This window comes from Macaca thibetana, chromosome 4, assembly GCF_024542745.1.
Source record: "Macaca thibetana thibetana isolate TM-01 chromosome 4, ASM2454274v1, whole genome shotgun sequence".
Taxonomy (NCBI): domain Eukaryota; kingdom Metazoa; phylum Chordata; class Mammalia; order Primates; family Cercopithecidae; genus Macaca; species Macaca thibetana.
Window position 1 is genome coordinate 62,600,619 of NC_065581.1, and position 21,105 is coordinate 62,621,723.

The following is a 21,105-nucleotide window of genomic DNA, read 5'->3' on the forward strand; positions in this document are numbered from 1 at the left end:
AACTGAATTTTTAATTTAAATTAATTTAAATTTAAAAACTAAATGGGGGTTGGGGGGCGGAGCAGGGGGTTGGGGGGCGGAGCAAGATGGCCGAATAGGAACAGCTCCAGTCTCCAACTCCCAGCGCGAGCGACACAGAAGACCGGTGATTTCTGCATTTTCAACTGAGGTACTGGGTTCATCTCACTGGGGAGTGCTGGACGATCGGTGCTGATCAGCTGCTGCAGCCCGACCAGCGAGAGCTGAAGCAGGGCGAGGCATTGCCTCACCTGGGAAGCGCAAGGGGGAAGGGAGTCCCTTTTCCTAGCCAGGGGAACTGAGACACACAACACCTGGAAAATCGGGTAACTCCCACCCCAATACTGCGCTTTAAGCAAACAGGCACACCAGGAGATCATATCCCACACCTGGCCGGGAGGGTCCCACACCCACGGAGCCTCCCTCGTTGCTAGCACAGCAGTCTGTAATCTACCCGCAAGGCAGCAGCGAGGCTGGGGGAGGGGCGCCCGCCATTGCTGAGGCTTAAGTAGGTAAACAAAGCTGCTGGGAAGCTCGAACTGGGTGGAGCTCACAGCAGCTCAAGGAAACCTGCCTGTCTCTGTAGACTCCACCTCTGGGGACAGGGCACAGTAAATAATAACAAAGGCAGCTGAAACCTCTGCAGACACAAACAACTCTGTCTGACAGCTTTGAAGAGAGCAGTGGATCTCCCAACACGGAGGTTGAGATCTGAGAAGGGACAGACTCCCTGCTCAAGTGGGTCCCTGACCCCCGAGTAGCCTAACTGGGAGACATCCCCCACTAGGGGCAGTCTGACACTCCACACCTCACAGGGTGGAGTACACCCCTGAGAGGAAGCTTCCAAAGCAAGAATCAGACAGGTACACTCGCTGTTCAGAAATATTCTATCTTCTGCTGCCTCTGCTGCTGATACCCAGGCAAACAGGGTCTGGAGTGGACCTCAAGCAATCTCCAACAGACCTACAGCTGAGGGTCCTGACTGTTAGAAGGAAAACTATCAAACAGGAAGGACACCTACACCAAAACCACATCAGTACATCACCATCATCAAAGACCAGAGGCAGATAAAACCACAAAGATGGGGAAAAAGCAGGGCAGAAAAGCTGGAAATTCAAAAAATAAGAGCGCATCTCCCCCAGCAAAGGAGTGCAGCTCATCGCCAGCAACGGATCAAAGCTGGACGGAGAATGACTTTGACGAGATGAGAGAAGAAGGCTTCAGTCCATCAAATTTCTCAGAGCTAAAGGAGGAATTATGTACCCAGTGCAAAGAAACTAAAAATCTTGAAAAAAAAGTGGAAGAATTGATGGCTAGAGTAATTAATGCAGAGAAGGTCATAAACGAAATGAAAGAGATGAAAACCATGACACGAGAAATACCTGACAAATGCACAAGCTTCAGTAACCGACTCGATCAACTGGAAGAAAGAGTATCTGTGATTGAGGATCAAATGAATGAAATGAAGCGAGAAGAGAAACCAAAAGAAAAAAGAAGAAAAAGAAATGAACAAAGCCTGCAAGAAGTATGGGATTATGTAAAAAGACCAAATCTACATCTGATTGGGGTGCCTGAAAGTGAGGGGGAAAATGGAACCAAGTTGGAAAACACTCTTCAGGATATCATCCAGGAGAACTTCCCCAACCTAGTAGGGCAGGCCAACATTCAAATCCAGGAAATACAGAGAATGCCACAAAGATACTCCTCGAGAAGAGCAACTCCAAGACACATAATTGTCAGATTCACCAAAGTTGAAATGAAGGAAAAAATCTTAAGGGCAGCCAGAGAGAAAGGTCAGGTTACCCACAAAGGGAAGCCCATCAGACTAACAGCAGATCTCTCGGCAGAAACTCTCCAAGCCAGAAGAGAGTGGGGGCCAATATTCAACATTCTTAAAGAAAAGAATTTTCAACCCAGAATTTCATATCCAGCCAAACTAAGTTTCATAAGTGTACGGGAAATAAAATCCTTTACAGATAAGCAAATGCTTAGAGATTTTGTCACCACTAGGCCTGCCTTACAAGAGCTCCTGAAGGAAGCACTAAACATGGAAAGGAACAACCGGTACCAGCCATTGCAAAAACATGCCAAAATGTAAAGACCATCGAGGCTAGGAAGAAACTGCATCAACTAACGAGCAAAATAACCAGTTAATATCATAATGGCAGGATCAAGTTCACACATAACAATCTTAACCTTAAATGTAAATGGACTAAATGCTCCAATTAAAAGACACAGACTGGCAAACTGGATAAAGAGTCAAGACCCATCAGTCTGCTGTATTCAGGAGACCCATCTCACACGCAGAGACATACATAGGCTCAAAATAAAGGGATGGAGGAAGATTTACCAAGCAAATGGAGAACAAAAAAAAGCGGGGGTTGCAATACTAGTCTCTGATAAAACAGACTTTAAACCATCAAAGATCAAAAGAGACAAAGAAGGCCATTACATAATGGTAAAGGGATCAATTCAACAGGAAGAGCTAACTATCCTAAATATATATGCACCCAATACAGGAGCACCCAGATTCATCAAGCAAGTCCTTAGAGACTTACAAAGAGACTTACACTCCCATACAATAATAATGGGAGACTTCAACACTCCACTGTCAACATTAGACAGATCAACGAGACAGAAAGTTAACAAGGATATCCAGGAATTGAACTCATCTCTGCAGCAAGCAGACCTAATAGACATCTATAGAACTCTCCACCCCAAATCAACAGAATATACATTCTTCTCAGCACCACATCGTACTTACTCCAAAATCGACCACGTAATTGGAAGTAAAGCACTCCTCAGCAAATGTACAAGAACAGAAATTATAACAAACTGTCTCTCAGACCACAGTGCAATCAAACTAGAACTCAGGACTAAGAAACTCAATCAAAACCGCTCAACTACATGGAAACTGAACAACCTGCTCCTGAATGACTACTGGGTACATAACGAAATGAAGGCAGAAATAAAGATGTTCTTTGAAACCAATGAGAACAAAGATACAACATACCAGAATCTCTGGGACATATTTAAAGCAGTGTGTAGAGGGAAATTTATAGCACTAAATGCCCACAAGAGAAAGCAGGAAAGATCTAAAATTGACACTCTAACATCGCAATTAAAAGAACTAGAGAAGCAAGAGCAAACACATTCGAAAGCTAGCAGAAGGCTAGAAATAACTAAGATCAGAGCAGAACTGAAGGAGATAGAGACACAAAAAACTCTCCAAAAAATCAATGAATCCAGGAGTTGGTTTTTTGAAAAGATCAACAAAATTGACAGACCACTAGCAAGACTAATAAAGAAGAAAAGAGAGAAGAATCAAATCGATGCAATTAAAAATTATAAAGGGGATATCACCACCGACCCCACAGATATACAAACTACCATCAGAGAATACTATAAACACCTCTACGCAAATAAACTGGAAAATCTAGAAGAAATGGATAATTTCCTGGACACTTACACTCTTCCAAGACTAAACCAGGAAGAAGTTGAATCCCTGAATAGACCAATAGCAGGCTCTGAAATTGAGGCAATAATTAATAGCCTACCAACCAAAAAAAGTCCAGGACCAGATGGATTCACAGCTGAATTCTACCAGAAGTACAATGAGGAGTTGGTACCATTCCTTCTGAAACTATTCCAATCAAAAGAAAAAGAGGGAATCCTCCCTAACTCATTTTATGAGGCCAACATCATCCTGATACCAAAGCCTGGCAGAGACACAACAAAATAAGAGAATTTTAGACCAATATCCCTGATGAACATCGATGCAAAAATCCTCAATAAAATACTGGCAAACCGGATTCAGCAACACATCAAAAAGCTTATCCACCATGATCAAGTGGGCTTCATCCCTGGGATGCAAGGCTGGTTCAACATTCGCAAATCAATAAACATAATCCAGCATATAAACAGAACCAAAGACAAGAACCACATGATTATCTCAATAGATGCAGAAAAGGCTTTTGACAAAATTCAACAGCCCTTCATGCTAAAAACGCTCAATGAATTTGGTATTGATGGAACGTACCTCAAAATAATAAGAGCTATTTATGACAAACCCACAGCCAATATCATACTGAATGGGCAAAAACTGGAAAAATTCCCTTTGAAAACTGGCACAAGACAGGGATGCCCTCTCTCACCACTCCTATTCAACATAGTGTTGGAAGTTCTGGCTAGGGCAATTAGGCAAGAGAAAGAAATCAAGGGTATTCAGTTAGGAAAAGAAGAAATCAAATTGTCCCTGTTTGCAGATGACATGATTGTATATTTAGAAAACCCCATTGTCTCAGCCCAAAATTTCCTTAAGCTGATAAGCAACTTCAGCAAAGTCTCAGGATACAAAATTAATGTGCAAAAATCACAAGCATTCTTATACACCAGTAACAGACAAACACAGAGCCAAATCATGAACGAACTTCCATTCACAAGTGCTTCAAAGAGAATAAAATACCTAGGAATCCAACTTACAAGGGATGTAAAGGACCTCTTCAAGGAGAACTACAAACCACTGCTCAGTGAAATAAAAGAGGACACAAACAAATGGAAGAACATACCATGCTCATGGATAGGAAGAATCAATATCGTGAAAATGGCCATACTGCCCAAGGTAATTTATAGATTCAATGCCATCCCCATCAAGCTACCAATGACTTTCTTCACAGAATTGGAAAAAACTGCTTTAAAGTTCATATGGAACCAAAAAAGAGCCCACATCTCCAAGACAATCCTAAGTCAAAAGAACAAAGCTGGAGGCATCACACTACCTGACTTCAAACTATACTACAAGGCTACAGTAACCAAAACAGCATGGTACTAGTACCAAAACAGAGATAGACCAATGGAACAGAACAGAGTCCTCAGAAATAATACCACACATCTACAGCCATCTGATCTTTGACAAACCTGAGAGAAACAAGAAATGGGGAAAGGATTCCCTATTTAATAAATGGTGCTGGGAAAATTGGCTAGCCATAAGTAGAAAGTTGAAACTGGACCCTTTCCTTACTCCTTATACGAAAATTAATTCAAGATGGATTAGAGACTTAAATGTTAGACCTAATACCATAAAAATCCTAGAGGAAAACCTAGGTAGTACCATTCAGGACATAGGCATGGGCAAAGACTTCATGTCTAAAACACCAAAAGCAACGGCAGCAAAAGCCAAAATTGACAAATGGGATCTCATTAAACTAAAGAGCTTCTGCACAGCAAAAGAAACTACCATCAGAGTGAACAGGCAACCTACAGAATGGGAGAAAATTTTTGCAATCTATTCATCTGACAAAGGGCTAATATCCAGAAACCTACAAAGAACTCAAACAAATTTACAAGAAAAAAAAACAAACAACCCCATCAAAAAGTGGGCAAAGGATATGAACAGACATTTCTCAAAAGAAGACATTCATACAGCCAACAGACACATGAAAAAAATGCTCATCATCACTGGCCATCAGAGAAATGCAGATCAAAACCACAATGAGATACCATCTCACACCAGTTAGAATGGCCATCATTAAAAAGTCAGGAAACAACAGGTGCTGGAGAGGATGTGGAGAAATAGGAACACTTTTGCACTGTTGGTGGGATTGTAAACTAGTTCAACCATTATGGAAAACAGTATGGCGATTCCTCAAGGATCTAGAACTAGATGTACCATATGACCCAGCCATCCCATTACTGGGGATATACCCAAAGGATTATAAATTATGCTGCTATAAAGACACATGCACACGTATGTTTATTGCAGCACTATTCACAATAGCAAAGACTTGGAATCAACCCAAATGTCCATCAGTGACAGACTGGATTAAGAAAATGTGGCACATATACACCATGGAATACTATGCAGCCATCAAAAACGATGAGTTTGTGTCCTTTGTAGGGACATGGATGCAGCTGGAAACCATCATTCTTAGCAAACTATCACAAGAACAGAAAACCAAACACCGCATGTTCTCACTCATAGGTGGGAACTGAACAATGAGATCACTTGGACTCAGGAAGGGGAACATCACACACCGGGGCCTATCATGGGGAGGGGGGAGGGGGGAGGGATTGCACTGGGAGTTATACCTGATGTAAATGACGAGTTGATGGGTGCAGCACACCAACATGGCACAAGTATACATATGTAACAAACCTGCACGTTATGCACATGTACCCTACAACTTAAAGTATAATAATAATAAATTTAAAAAAAAAAACTAATTCATTTTAGATGTTCAAAAACTTTTAAATATATTTGACAACTTGATATAAATCTCTATTTCAACCTTCAGTTTTATGAAATGTAATTACAGATTAATTCCCATGAAAAGTTAGCATCCAAATTAAGATGCCTTATAAATACAAAATACATGTCAGATTTCAAAGACTAAGTTAGAAAAAAAGCATAATTATTTAAATATTGTTTTAATAATGATATATTATATATTAAGTTAAATAAACATTATTCACATTAAATTATTTTTAATATAGCTCTTTAAGAAATTAGAATTGCATATGTGGCTCATGTAATGTTCTTATTGAACAGCATTGAGAAAAAAATCAAAATCTGCATTGAATTTAAATATATTACTAAGAATATATTTTAGGACAATATAATCTAATTTATATATATTTTTCTCTGTCTTCATACACATCTGCAACCCACTTACCCCACCTCCCTTATTGTTTCCCAAAAATCAGAAATTCTGATGATGTAACCTCCCTCATTGTTTCTCAACAACCAGAAATTTTGATGGGGCTTGAAAGGCAGAAGTGGGATAATAAACAGAGAGAAAAATATCTTAGATTTTTCTTTTGTACAGGTATAAAGGTGCATTTTTATTACTATCATTAATTAACCAAGAATGGCAAAGAGGGAAAAGATTTTTGAATTGGAGGCAGTGAAGAGTCAAAGAAGAAGAAGAATGCGAAAATTTTCAGGTGGTGAACTCTGTCTGTAAACTCTGTTCCCCGTGACCACTATAAGATCCATGTTCCCTACAAGAGAGCTGAGAAAACATCACTACACTTGTCATTCAGAACAGGATGAGGGAAGGAGCCCTTGACAGTACACGCCCAGAGTTACAAGTTGTTGTCAGAGTAGTATTGTTGCCATCAGGAAACACTGGCCAACTGAGAATACAGTGTGAATGATCCAGAAAGATAAAAAGAAAGGTAATAACAATAACATACTTGTTTCCCTGGCCTTACAGGAGTTTGGCTAAAGTCACATTTAATATAACTTTTTTAAGCCAATGCCTATATCATCAATTTTGGTTTCCTACTCAATTCTATTTTTATCAGATAACTCCTATAAATTTCCTGAAAATATACAACTTTCACAACTTCTGTTTCATGGCTAAAGAATGAATCTAAGACTTATCTGCTGATTCTAGATATCATTTGGCATTGTCTCAATACACTGTGGCTCATTATGGGCAGCTCAGACACTACATTGCCTCTCCATCACAGGCAATTTTGAATTGATTGGTTTGGGTTTGTTAGTCTCAAGGAATCTCAAGATATATTTTTTACCAAAATGAGGTTTTTTTTTTCCAGCTGTTTGTTAATTAAAATTAAAAAGAAAAGAAAATGAAAGTTCGTAACGTTTTAATAAATTGGCTAAAAACACAATGTGCTATTTCAAAACAATGATATTTTCTAATATTTCATAAGCACTAAATTTTGCATCTTTTTACATACACTGATGTCTTAGTCCCTCTTATGTTATTTGAATTTGATGAACAACCTGGTATCTTTATCTATGTTTAAAAATACATCTCATCGGGGAGAGCAAAAGACAAACAAAAATAATTCCCATTGTAGTCTCAGCAGGTAGAAATGCTCTTACTCAAACCACAGACATTTCTTAAAGCAGGCCTCGCAGTTATAATCTTCAAATACGTTTATTTTAATAGCAAGGCATAATGTAGTAATTTCAAATTTGCTTCATCATGACTATTTTAAATGGTGAATACATTTTTTAAAGCGAGTATATTATTGAAATGAAAATAATATATGTGATCATTATGTGTCAGATACTGAAATGACCATTTTCTATATCTCAGTAGATCACTATAATTTCTACTTCCAAGGTGACAAAAGCAAGCTTAGTCGGGACCCATAGCTAACCTAAGGCAACAAAACAGGGACACGCTGGAGCCTGGAATCTTCCAAGCCTCTGTTTCCAAACTCACGCCCTTACTTGTTCTGTTAGTCTAATTCTTGTAATAGCCATTATCTGATATTATATTGTAAATTTACAACACATATTTTGCTCTATTATATAAAATACTATCATTTGAAACTGAAACTTCACAATATTACGTATTTAAATAAATCATTCCACAGATTTTATTTTATCCTACACTATGTTCACTAAAAAAAAACTGAGAAATATAAATTCATTGATATGAATTTTAATTAAAGAGAATTTTGACAGCACGAACTTTAACATTGTTTTCTTTTTGATTGGCAATATGACTTTATTGCCCAAAGTACTAGTTATTAAAAAAAATGAGATTCATTGATTTTTAATCTACATTTTTCTATTCATCTTGAGATTACTAAACATGGGTCACAATTTTAAGAACATCCAGGAAAATAAGACTTCTTGTACCAAGAACTGCTGAAAATCCTTTACTTCAATTTGACATTTTGTGCTCTTCTAAATATATTCTAATGCATGGTCATGCTACAAAATGACTATCATTAGGGCTGTCACAGGCCATGGCTATGGGAATACCATGACTGATGCCGAGCTATCAGCACTGTCGGCACAAGGTGTATTCTCAATCATTTCTCAAACTGACCATGGAACCAATTTCCACTGATCTCTAAGTCATAAAACTTTACAATTACCCTGAGTTCATTAATAATGTATTACAGTTCTCATTCTCAATCACAATTTAATCAGACCCATGTCTCACAGGAAGGTTGACAAGTAAGCCACAAAATTATCCATATAAATGTCAAGATTTATTTTCCTTATATAAATGATCTAACCTTGTCAAGCATAGTTAATAATAAAATCACTCTTTCTGAGATTACCATTCACCTGATTGTCATACTCATTTTCGTCTTATATCTCAAACTCTCTAATGCTGGAGGTTATGGATATGGTTCACATAAATAAACCAATTACTTATGAGTCATGTTCATTTTTATATTAAAAATACAAAACCATGAATACTTATATTATTGTTTATTACTTCTTTGTAATAGGCACAAAACCAAATTGGTCAATTTATTCCATGACAATGAGATAAGTATTACAAAGGAAAAAATATGTTAAAACAGTAATTTTAGTTACAGATATCTCGGGCCATTGTTTTAGCAAAAATCATAAGATATTCTACTTCAAGTACAGAATCTCAGAATATGTCCGCAAGTGAAATTAAGTATTAAGGTACTGGCAAAGGTTATTGCATTGAAAATGGACAGAAACTTGCTTCTACATTGCATTTTTCCTACATTCTGTGCATAAACGTTTACTTTGATAATGAGGGATATACATAATAAACAGTTTCTGAGTTCTTGCAGCTATTCCTCCATTGTTATATTGCTATCAACCTGTTTTGATGTATTATTTTAATCATACCATAATTTTAAAATATATGATTTTTTCACTCTGATATATGAAATCTTAGGTAACATATTAAACAACTAATTACACAAACATTTAGTAATTTAAGTAAATGCATGTAATAGACTATAATTTATTCGCTTTGAGGCAATTTATAGAAATAAACAGATAAATAGATAAAAGATGAATGCAGATGGGATTTCAGAAGCAGCATATTGATAGGAGAAATACTATACTATCTTTCAAGGCTACTAGTGGAGAATATTAATAACTTCTGCCAATTTTTATATACAGTCCATCTTTAAAAAATTCACATTGTTTAGAGTAGTTTCCCTCCTGAGAAAAAAAACAAGGTTGGTGACACCACTTGACAGCTCCACTGAAGCAGGAAACATAATTGCATTCATTTATTCATTTTCTCAGTATTAGACTCATGAACCTTTAAAAGGGTAGGGTGGGGCTGTCCTTCAAAAGAAGTCCTTCAGTAGAACCAATGCATCAGCATTCTATGATTTACTACTTCATAAAGGTAAATAAATCAGTGAATTAATCAAATTTTAAAACGTTTATTTTTCTCTCAATTTGCTACACAACCTAGAATTTATATCCCCTAAAATTAAATTGATAATATAAAAATCTATAGGTAGCATCCAAAAATATGGCTCTTTACATGCCTATGTAAAAGTTGTGATATGTTTAGAATTGTTAGCAAAAGTCTATGTAATACTGTATAATTTTTTTGTTTCCTAAATTGACTACTTTTATTCAATGATTTGTCTGTAGCAGATTAAATACAGTGCATAACTGATATCTCAAATATTATTTTGTTTTGATAACCGTTACGTATTCAACTATGTTTTGCTAATCATTATCTTTATTTCCTCCAGTTAAGAATACTTCAATCTTACTCATTTTCTTTCTGTCTGAACATTGAAATTCGTCAATGAGAGTCAACATTAAACCAAAAAACTATTCCTTTGTTGAGACTGGTCTCTAAGTATGCTTTCTATTAGAGTTTTAATTAAAATCACTTTCATAATATACTTTTTAGTATTTATATAATATATACTATATTTGGTCTTCCTAATATTAATCTGAAGCTGATAATTTTATAATTAGTTTGCCAAATTTTTATATTACTCTAAGCCATAGGTTGACATGTATATTTTTCAAATATAAATGTTCCTATGTATCAGAAATCTCTTATAAAAGACATATTAGACTGTATATTTTTTAAATAAAATATGCTCAAAATTATTTTTATTTCTGAAACTTGGTTTATCTTTGACAAGAGTCAGTCAGTATCTCATGATTAATTCAGGGCTGAACCCAAATGACATTCAAATTATCATGTCGGCAGAAGAAGTAATAACACTATTTGATGCTTGTCTTTTCCCTTAGAATCACTCAAAAGGTTCTCTAAGACAGCACACTGAGTCCTGGTTAACTGCTGAAAACATTCTTTCTCACTGTAAAGCCAGACTATTGTTAATGACAATTGCCATTAATTTACCATGAACTATACATATAAGAATATAGATTATGAAACTGCATTTTCCCCAACTATGATAAACAGTAGAAAATCAGTAGAATACATTAGAGAAAAGCTATACTTACAGTCCAGTTAATCTTTAGATTGTTAAATATCTGTCACTCAAATTGCCAATTTAAATATGAGCTTTCTTCCGAAACAGTAAATGCTAGTCCAAGAAAGTAAAACCAGTAGTGAAATTTTATTTTACTTTTTAAAATAAAAATAATATCTGCCCTAGAACTTATTTTGTCAAAACATCTTCTTCACTGTTGTGTATCCTATGGTATGCCCCTCCTAATCTAAGTGTCAGAGACAAGGAACCATAGTTGGAATCAAATTCTTCATACCCCTGGAAATATATCAGGTTTTTACTTCCCAACAATCATCTACAATTTAAATACACATTTAATTTTGTCAGCATTTCATGACATTGAACGTAGATAAACGTCTCATTATCTCAGTGAGTGTTATAAAAGCTTACAAGTAATTCTTGAAATAAAGTTAGTGTTTTAGTAGGAAAAAAATATAGCATACAGCATGCTGAAACAGAATAGGATGTGCAGGAAGTGTGTAGTAGCATGGGCATCATTGTGGAGGAATAAGAAAGAAGATGTGTTGCTGAGACAGCGAAACAACTCATCCTGCTGTCTAAATCTCAGGCTATATTCCTACGGGAAAGCATATGGGGGTTCTCCCTGATTGAACTGTTAGAATTCTGAGAATACTGGAATCAAATCTTAGAAAAAAAAAAAGAAAGATTTTTAGTCTAGGAATCTAGGTCATTTGATATCTCAATTGGTGAACAGAAGAAAATGATAAATAAGAAATTACGAGTGATGAGTGAAGCCGAAAGTCATGACATAGGCGAAGAGTAAAACCAAGAAGTACTGGAAAGTTAATGAGGCACCAGACATCGCAAACCTCTTGTTTTTATGACAACATTCAATCAGAGTTAGATCCAATATTTCACTTTAACTGGTATCATATTTCTCCCCTTTCATCATTGCAGATCATCTTGAAAACCTAATCACCTTTGGTTTGGTTTATTTTCCATTATTCCACTAAAATGACTATTTTTTTAGGACACTGGTGCCCTCTTACTGCCAAATCCAATGGGTATTTGAATATCTTATCTTAGTTTTCCTGTGTGCAGCATTCAAAATTGTCAACAATTCCTTACTTGTTGAATTATATCCACACATTGGTTTTATGACACTACACAGCTGTGCATCTTACGTAACTGGCCCCTTCTTCCACTCTTTTCACTCTTCTTCTTTCTCCCACCTCATGGTAATTGGAAGACTCAACTGAATGATATCAGATATCAACACTCCTAGAGGTTGAGTGAATGACTGGTGTATTCTTGAACTAGAGAGATCTGAACTGTAGGCCAGAATACAAACTAAACCCCTCATGCCCATTAAGTGAGTACTAGGCACCAAAAGGAATATGCATATTTGCTTGAATAATAAATGACCTCTCATAAGCTTCCATCTGTGATTTTCTGATCACATTCTTCACAATTGTATCATTCCATACACATGTCTAAGCTCAATGATATGGTCTAGCTCTGTGTCCCCACACAGATCTCACTTTGAATTGTAATCCTTATAATCCACATGTGTCAAGGGTTGGACCAGGTGGAGGTAACTGAATAATCAGGGCAGTTTTTCCCATGCTGTTCTCATGATTATAAGGGGCTCTTGTGAGATCTGATGGTTTTATAAGTCAGGCATTTTCCCTGTTTGCACTCACTCCATGCTACTGCCCTGTGAAGAAGGTGTCTGCTTCTCTTTTTTCTTCTGCCATGATAGTAAGTTTCCCGAGGACTGCTACCAATCTGGAACTGTGAGTCAATTAAATTTCTTTCCTTTGTAAATTACCCAGTCTCAAGTATTTCTTCATAGCAGTGTGAGAATGGACTAATACAGTAAATTGGTACTACAGAGAGTAGGGTACTGCTATAAAGATACCCAGAAATGTGGAAGCAACTTTGGAACTGAGTAATAGGAAGAGGTTAGAACAGTTTGGAGGGCTCAGAAGAAGACAGGAAGATGTGGGAAAGTTTGGAACTTTCTAGAAACTTGTTGAATGGTTTTGACTAAAGTGCTGATAGTGATATGCACAAGTCCATCTGTAAGTGGTCTCAGATGGAGATGAAGAACTTACTGGAAAATAGATTAAAGGTCACTCATGCTATGCTTTAGCAAAGATACTGGTGATGTTTTGCCCCTGCCCTAGAGACGTGTAGAAGTTTAAACTTGAGAGAGATAATCTAGGTTACCTGGTAGAAGACATTTCTAAGCAGCAAAGCATTCAAGAGGAAGCAGGACATAAAGGTTTGGAAATTTTGCAGCCTGACCATGAAGTAGAAAAGAAAAGAAAACAAAACAAAATATTTTCTGGGGAGAAATTCAAGCTTGCTATAGAAATTTGCATAAGTAATGAGGAACCCAATGATAATCACCAAGACAATGGGGTAACATCTCCAGGGTGTGTCAGAGACCTTCATGGCAGCCCTTCCCATCTAGATATCATCATAGGAGGAAAAAATGGTTTCATGGGCCAGGCCCAGAGCCCCCCTTCTTTCTGTAGCCTCCTGACATGGTGCCCTGAGTCCCAGCTGCTTCAGCTCCAGCTATGGCTACAAAGGGCCAAAGTATAGCTTGTGACATTGCTTCAGAGGGTGCAGGCCATAAGCCTGGGCATTTTCCACATGCTATTGAGCCTGTGGGTGCACAGAAGTTAAGAACCGAGGTTTGGGAACCACTACCTAGATATCAGAGGATGTATGGAATGCCTGGATGTCCAGGCAGAAGTGTGCTGTAGGGCCAGAGTCCTCAGGGAGAACTTCTGCTAAGGCAGTGCAGAAGGGAAATGTGGGGATGGAGCCCCCACACAGAGTCTCCACTGTGGCACTGCCTAGTGAACCTGTGAGAACAGGGCAATTATCCTCCAGACCCCAGAATGGTAGATCCACCTACAACTGGCACCTTGCACTTGAAAAAGCTACAAACACTCAACATCAGCCTATGAAAGCATCCAGGAGGGAGTACTGTACCTGAAAAGCCACAGAGGCAGAGCTGCCCAAAGCTGTGGGAGCCCACCTCTTGCATCAGCATGACCTAGATGTAAGACAAAGGATCGAAGGAGATCATTTTGGAACTTAAAGGTTTAATGAATGTCCTATTCGATTTTGAACTTGCATGAGGCCTGGAGCCCCTTTGTTTTGGCCAATTTCTCCCATTTGGAATGGATATATTTACCCAATGCTGGTACCCCCATTGTATCTAGGAAGCAACTAACTTGCTTTTGATATTACATGCTCATAAGTGGAAGGGATTTGCCTTGTCTCAAATGAGATTTTGGTCTTGGACTTTTCAGTTAATGCTGGAATGAGCTAAGACTTTCAGGGGCGAATCACTTGAGGTTAGGAGTTCGAGATCAGACTGGCCAACACAACAAAACCCCATCTCTACTAAAAAAATGCAAAAATTAACCAGGCATGGTGGCATGAACCTGCAATCCCAGCTACTGGGGAGGCTGAGCCAGGAGAATTGCTTGAATCTAGGATGCAGAGGTTGCAGTTAGCTGAGATCACCCCACTGCACTCTAGCCTGGGCAACAAAGAAAAAAAAATATATATATATACACACACACACATATACACACATACACACACACACACATACACACACTCACTGTGGGAGACTGTTGGAAGGGCATAAGGGCATTATTCTGTTTTGAGGACATGATATTTGGGAGTGGGCAGGGGCTTATGGTTTGTCTCTGTGTCCCCACCCAAGATCTCATCTTGAATTGTAATACCCATAATCCCCAGGTGTCAAGGGCAGGACCAGGTAAAAGTAATTGGATCATGGGAGCAGTTTACCCCATGCTGTTCTCATGATAATGAGTGAGTCTCATGAGATATGATGGTTTTATGAGCATCTGGCATTTCACCTTCTTACACTTATTTCTGCTAACTTGTGAGGAAGGTGCCTTGCTTCCCATTCACCTTCCACCATAATTGTATGTTTCCTGAGGCCTCACCTGCCATGCAGAACTGTGAATCAATTAAAACTTTTTCTTTATAAATTATCCACTCTTGGGTACATCTTTACAGCACAGTGAAAATGGACTAATACACTCACCAAAAATACAGTAAGGTCTTTCTGGATTGGAAATATACTAGATTTGACTTTATATTCTCTACATTGCAAAGTAGAGTACCTCGCATACAGGAAACATTAAATAAAAACATACGAACTGAATGGAAACAGAAGAGAAGTTAAAGGATAAGTTGTGGGAGTGGCTAATGCAGTCTCTACCAGTGTGTCATAAATCCCAAAACATTTGAAAGAAATTATAGTACATGGATCCACAACACAAAGCTGCCATCCCAAAGATCCATTTATTATATTTACTATTAAATCTTGAGCAATTAATTTTACATCCGTACAGTGTCATTTTCTGGTCTATAAATTAGGGGTAGTAATACTAACCTGTTATAAGGTCTGAGAATGCAATGTTCTAATAGGGCCTAGTACACTGTAAATATTCAGTAATGTGTATTTAATTATTATTAACAAACCTTCATGAAGTTAGTATTTCATGTACAATATTCTGTACCTTTTTCTTCAAAATTAATTGTACATGATTAGACATGTATTTTTTAGGGTATAAGAAATAAACACTAATTGTTAATATTATATTTGTTCATATTCCGGATTAGGAGAAATTTAATTCTCAGTTTGTATTATAAATTTTAAAAACTGGCCAGGCGCAGTGGCTCAGGCCTGTAATCCTAGCACTTTGGGAGGCCGAGGTGGGTGGATCGCCTGAGGTCAGGAGTTTGAGACCAGTCTGGCCAAAATGGTGAAACCCCATCTCCACTAAAAAAAAAAATAATAAAAATAAAATAAAATAATAATAATAATAATACAAAAATTAACTGGGCATGGTGGTAGGCACCTGTAATCTCAGCTACTCAGGAGACTGAGGTAGCAGAATCATTTGAATTTGCAGGGCAGAATTTGCAGTGAGCCCAGATCACTCCATCGCACTCCAGCCTGGGTGAAAGAGCGAGACTACATCTCAATAAATAAATAAATAGATAAATAAATAAATACTTAATGAAAAAGAAGTTAGATAATTCAAACATGTATTTTGTTATGATTAAAAAATAATCTGACAACAAATGAGCTGAATATAGTAATCATGGAATCAATTTTATAGCTTGTTAAAATGCTAAGGTTCACCTTCACGTACTTTGACTCAGTTTTTATTGTACTTATATGCTTCATAATTTTGATTAGTGTAAGGAGAATGGCTGTGCTTCTGTCTGGAGTAGGCCTAGGCCGACATCCAGTACATGACACAGTGGGTTTGGAGCAGAGGTGCACAACCCCATGTACCACATAATTACATTTATGTAGCCATTTGGTTCTAACCTGTTTGTGTGAGCTCATCCCTGGCTTTGAGCCACTGTTGTCTGTGAAAAATACAACTATACTGCTGACTCTGTAGGAGAGAGAGAGAAAAATAAATCCACATCCCACCTGCCTACGGTCCCTTGAATGTTTTTCAGCTACCCTCCACATCTACCGACTTCCCTCAGATCCCAGTTTGGGTTGCAACCTGACAAATAGGTTAATATAACTTTTAATATTGAAAATAGTATTTATTATGGCTTTAAATTTATATTTTTGTGAATTATTTGATCCAATCTGTGTAAGAAGATGCACATTAGAATATAAAAATACAATTACCAGAAAAATAAAAAATAATTTTTGGTTCTTTCATGAAACAAACTCAAGAATGAAAATGAATAAAACTATATTCAATCCAGTCAGTCTTGAATTCATGTAAAATTTTTAGTACTTAACAAAGTTGCAAAGATTCATACTATTAAAAGAGAGAAAAGTTGTGGAAGTGGCCTAACAATTAAATTCTCAGAAAGTTAGAACTGTCTTGCTTTATTTCTCAGGCATTCCTAACATTATGATTTTCGTGACATAAAGTAATAACTGCTCATATATTTACCAGCATATGAAAATCAAATATGCTATAACATGAATTATCATAGAAATACATGACTATGCAATTGCAAATGCAAAAAGTCATGCAACACACTATTTTAATGATATAACAATCATCTTACTGCCAATGTTTTCATTTCACTAATTTCATTGAATCTTATCTTCTGATAATTGTTTAGCTCTTCAATTAGATATTTGATATCTAATTATCTAATATCAAATACTTCAAAAATAATAAACTTTTGAAATGCAGCCAGGCATAGATTTTTTAGTTGCCATGATATCATACGGTCATCTTTATCCTACACATTTTGTGTTTTACATCCAAGCACATATCTAATTATCTTTCTGACTGAATTGACTACTTACTGAGCAGTAAGATTGAACACAGGTCATTTGCAATTGTGTAGTCACAAGTCACAAAAAGAATGAAAAAGAGTGAAGAAAGCCTAAGGTTATTTTGAGAAACCATTGAGTGAACCAATATACACACTATAGGAGTCAAAGAAGGGGAATAAAAAAAGACAGAAAGTTTATCTAAAGAAATAATAACAAACAACTTCCCAAAGTTTTGGAAGCAAACAACATTCAGATTTACAAACTCCCAATACACTGATGCATTATAATCAAATTATCAGAAGTCAACACCAAAGATAATTTTAAAATTAGTAAGAGAAAAGTGATTTATCGCATACAAGGGACCCTCATTAAACTATCAGTTGGTTTCTCAGTAGAAACCTTGCAAGCAAAAAAGGAGTAGAATGACATACTGAAAGTGCTGAAAGAAAAAAAAAAGTCTACCATGAATATTATCCCCAGTAAACCTGTTCTTCATAAATGAAGGAGCAATAAAACACTTTCCCAGACAAACCCTGAGAGAGGTCATCAATAGTAGCCCTGCCTTATAAGAAATGCTAAAAGGAGTCAGGTAGCATGATGCCTTCAGCTTTGTTCTTTTGGCTTAGGATTGTCTTGGCAATGCGGAGTCTTTTTTGGTTCCATATGAACTTTAAAGCAGTTTTTTTTTTTTTCCAATTCTGTGAAGAAAGTCATTGGTAGTTTAATGGGGATGGTATTGAATCTATAAATTACCTTGGGCAGTATGGCCCATTTTCACAATATTGATTTTTCCTATCCATGAGCATGGTATATTCTTCCATTTGTTTGCGTCCTCTTTTATTTAACTGAGCAGTGGTTTGTAGTTCTCCTTGAAGAGGTCCTTTACATCCCTTGTAAGTTGGATTCCTAGGTATTTTATTCTCTTTGAAGTTATTGTGAATGGGAGTTCAGTAACCAAAACAGCACGGTACTGGTACCAAAACAGAGATATAGGCCAATGGAACAGAACAGAGCCCTAAGAAATAATACCACACATCTGCAGCCATCTGATCTTTGACAAACCTGACACAAACAAGAAATGGGGAAAGGATTCCCTATTTAATAAATGGTGCTGGGAAAACTGGCTAGTCATAAGTAGAAAGCTGAAACTGCATCCTTTCCTTACACCTTATACGAAAATTAATTCAAGATGGATTAGAGACTTAAATGTTAGACCTAAAACCATAAAAACCCTAGAAGAAAACCCAGGTAATACCATTCAGGACATAGGCATGGGCAAGGACTTCATGTCTAAAACACCAAAAGCAATGACAACAAAAGCCAAAACTGACAAATGGGATCTAATTAAACTAAAGAGCTTCTGCACAGCAAAAGAAACTAACATCAGAGTGAACAGGCCACCTACAGAATGGGAGAAAATTTTTGCAATCTACTCATCTGACAAAGGGCTAATATCCAGAATCTATAAAGAATTCAATCAAATTTACAAGAAAAAAACAAACAACCCCATCAAAAAGTGGGCAAAGGATATGAACAGACAGTTCTCAAAAGAAGACATTCATACAGCCAACAGACTCATGAAAAAATGCTCATCATCACTGGCCATCAGAGAAATGCAAATCAAAACCACAATGAGATACCAGCTCACACCAGTTAGAATAGCAATCATTAAAAAATCAGGAAACAACAGGTACTGGAGAGGATGTGGAGTATAGGAACACTTTTACACTGTTGGTGGGACTGTAAACAAGTTCAACCATTGTGGAAAACAGTGTGGCGATTCCTCATGGATCTAGAACTAGAAATACCATTCGACCCAGCCATCCCATCACTGGGTATATACCCAAAGGATTATAAGTCATGCTGCTATAAAGACACATGCACACGTATGTTTATTGCTGCACTATTCACAATAGCAAAGACTGGAATCAACCCAAATGTCCATTAGTGACAGACTGGATTTAGAAAATGTGGCACATACACACCATGGAATACCATGCTGCCATAAAAAAGGATGAGTTTGTGTCCTTTGTAAGGACATGGATGCAGCTGGAAACCATCATTCTCAGCAAACTATCACAAGAACAGAAAACCAAATACCTCATGTTCTCACTCATAGGTGGGAATTGAACAATGAGATCACTTGGACACAGGAAGGGGATCATCACACACCGGGTCCTATTGTGGGGAGGGGGAAGGGGGGAGGAGCAGCATTAGGAGATATACCTAATGTAAATGAAGAGTTAATGGGTGCAGCACACCAACATAGCACATATATACATATGTAACAAACCTGAACATTGTGCACATGTACCCTAGAACTTAAAGTACAATAAAAAATAAAAAAAATTAAAAATGCTAAAAGGAATTCTGAAAGAATGAAATAATACTAAACAGCAAAGTATAAAATATAATGAGTAAATGTAAATATGTAGATAATACTGTAATACCATAATGATAGTAGATAATTCTAACATTAAAGTTAAAAGACAAAAGTACTAAGCATAACCACAAAAATATGTTAATGTATACACAATATAAAATAGGGAAACTCTGAAATCAATAAGATAAAATATATGTGTGGAGGTAAAAGTGTAGAAATTTTATAATGTTTCAATTGAAGTTGCCATCAGCTTAAAATTGACGGCTATAAGACATGCATGACTCATGGTAACCATAAAAAAATATATCTATAAATATACACAAATAAAATATATCAGAGTATATCACTACAAAACAAATATAATTCCATAAAAGAGGATGGCAAGGGAAGGAAATAGGGACAAAATAACTATAAAATAGATAGAATATAATCTTTTTAATTTTAATTAAAAGTCCTCCCTTATAATAATTATTTTGAATATAAATGAATTAAACTTCACAATTAAAATACACAGAGTGCCTGAATAGATTCTTAAAAACAAAGATCTAACTCTATGGCTGTCTATAAGAAACTCACCTTAGCTTTAAGGACTAACATAGGCTAAAAGTCAAGAGATGGAGAAAGACATCCCATGCAAACAGCAAACCATAGAGAGCAGGATAGCTATACTTGTATGAGACAAAATATACTTAAGTAACAAACTGTTACAAAAATATGTTGATAAGTTTTATTTAGTTAGTTCACAATGTATACATATTTGAAAACATATTGAACATCATAAGTAATAACTTTCACAGGAGAGAAAGAAGATTATATAATGATAACTGGTCAATTCATCAGGAAGATAAAACAATTACAAATATATAGACACCCAACATCAGAGCACCTAAGTAGATACATAAAGCAAACATGACTTATATGAAGGGAGAAATAGATAGAAAAAATAATAGCAGGAGACTTTAATACTCCACTTAAATAATGAATAGGATATCTGAACGAAGAAAAAGAAAAAAAAGGAAACTGAGGACTAAAACAATACTGTAGACCAATGGGACCTAACAGACATATATGAAACATTCCATACAACAGCAGCAGAATAAGCATGTTTTTAAACATGCACAGAATAATCTTTGGAACAGATCACAATTGAGGCCACAATACAAGTCTTAATAAATTTAAGAAGCTTGAAGTCTTACCAAGTATT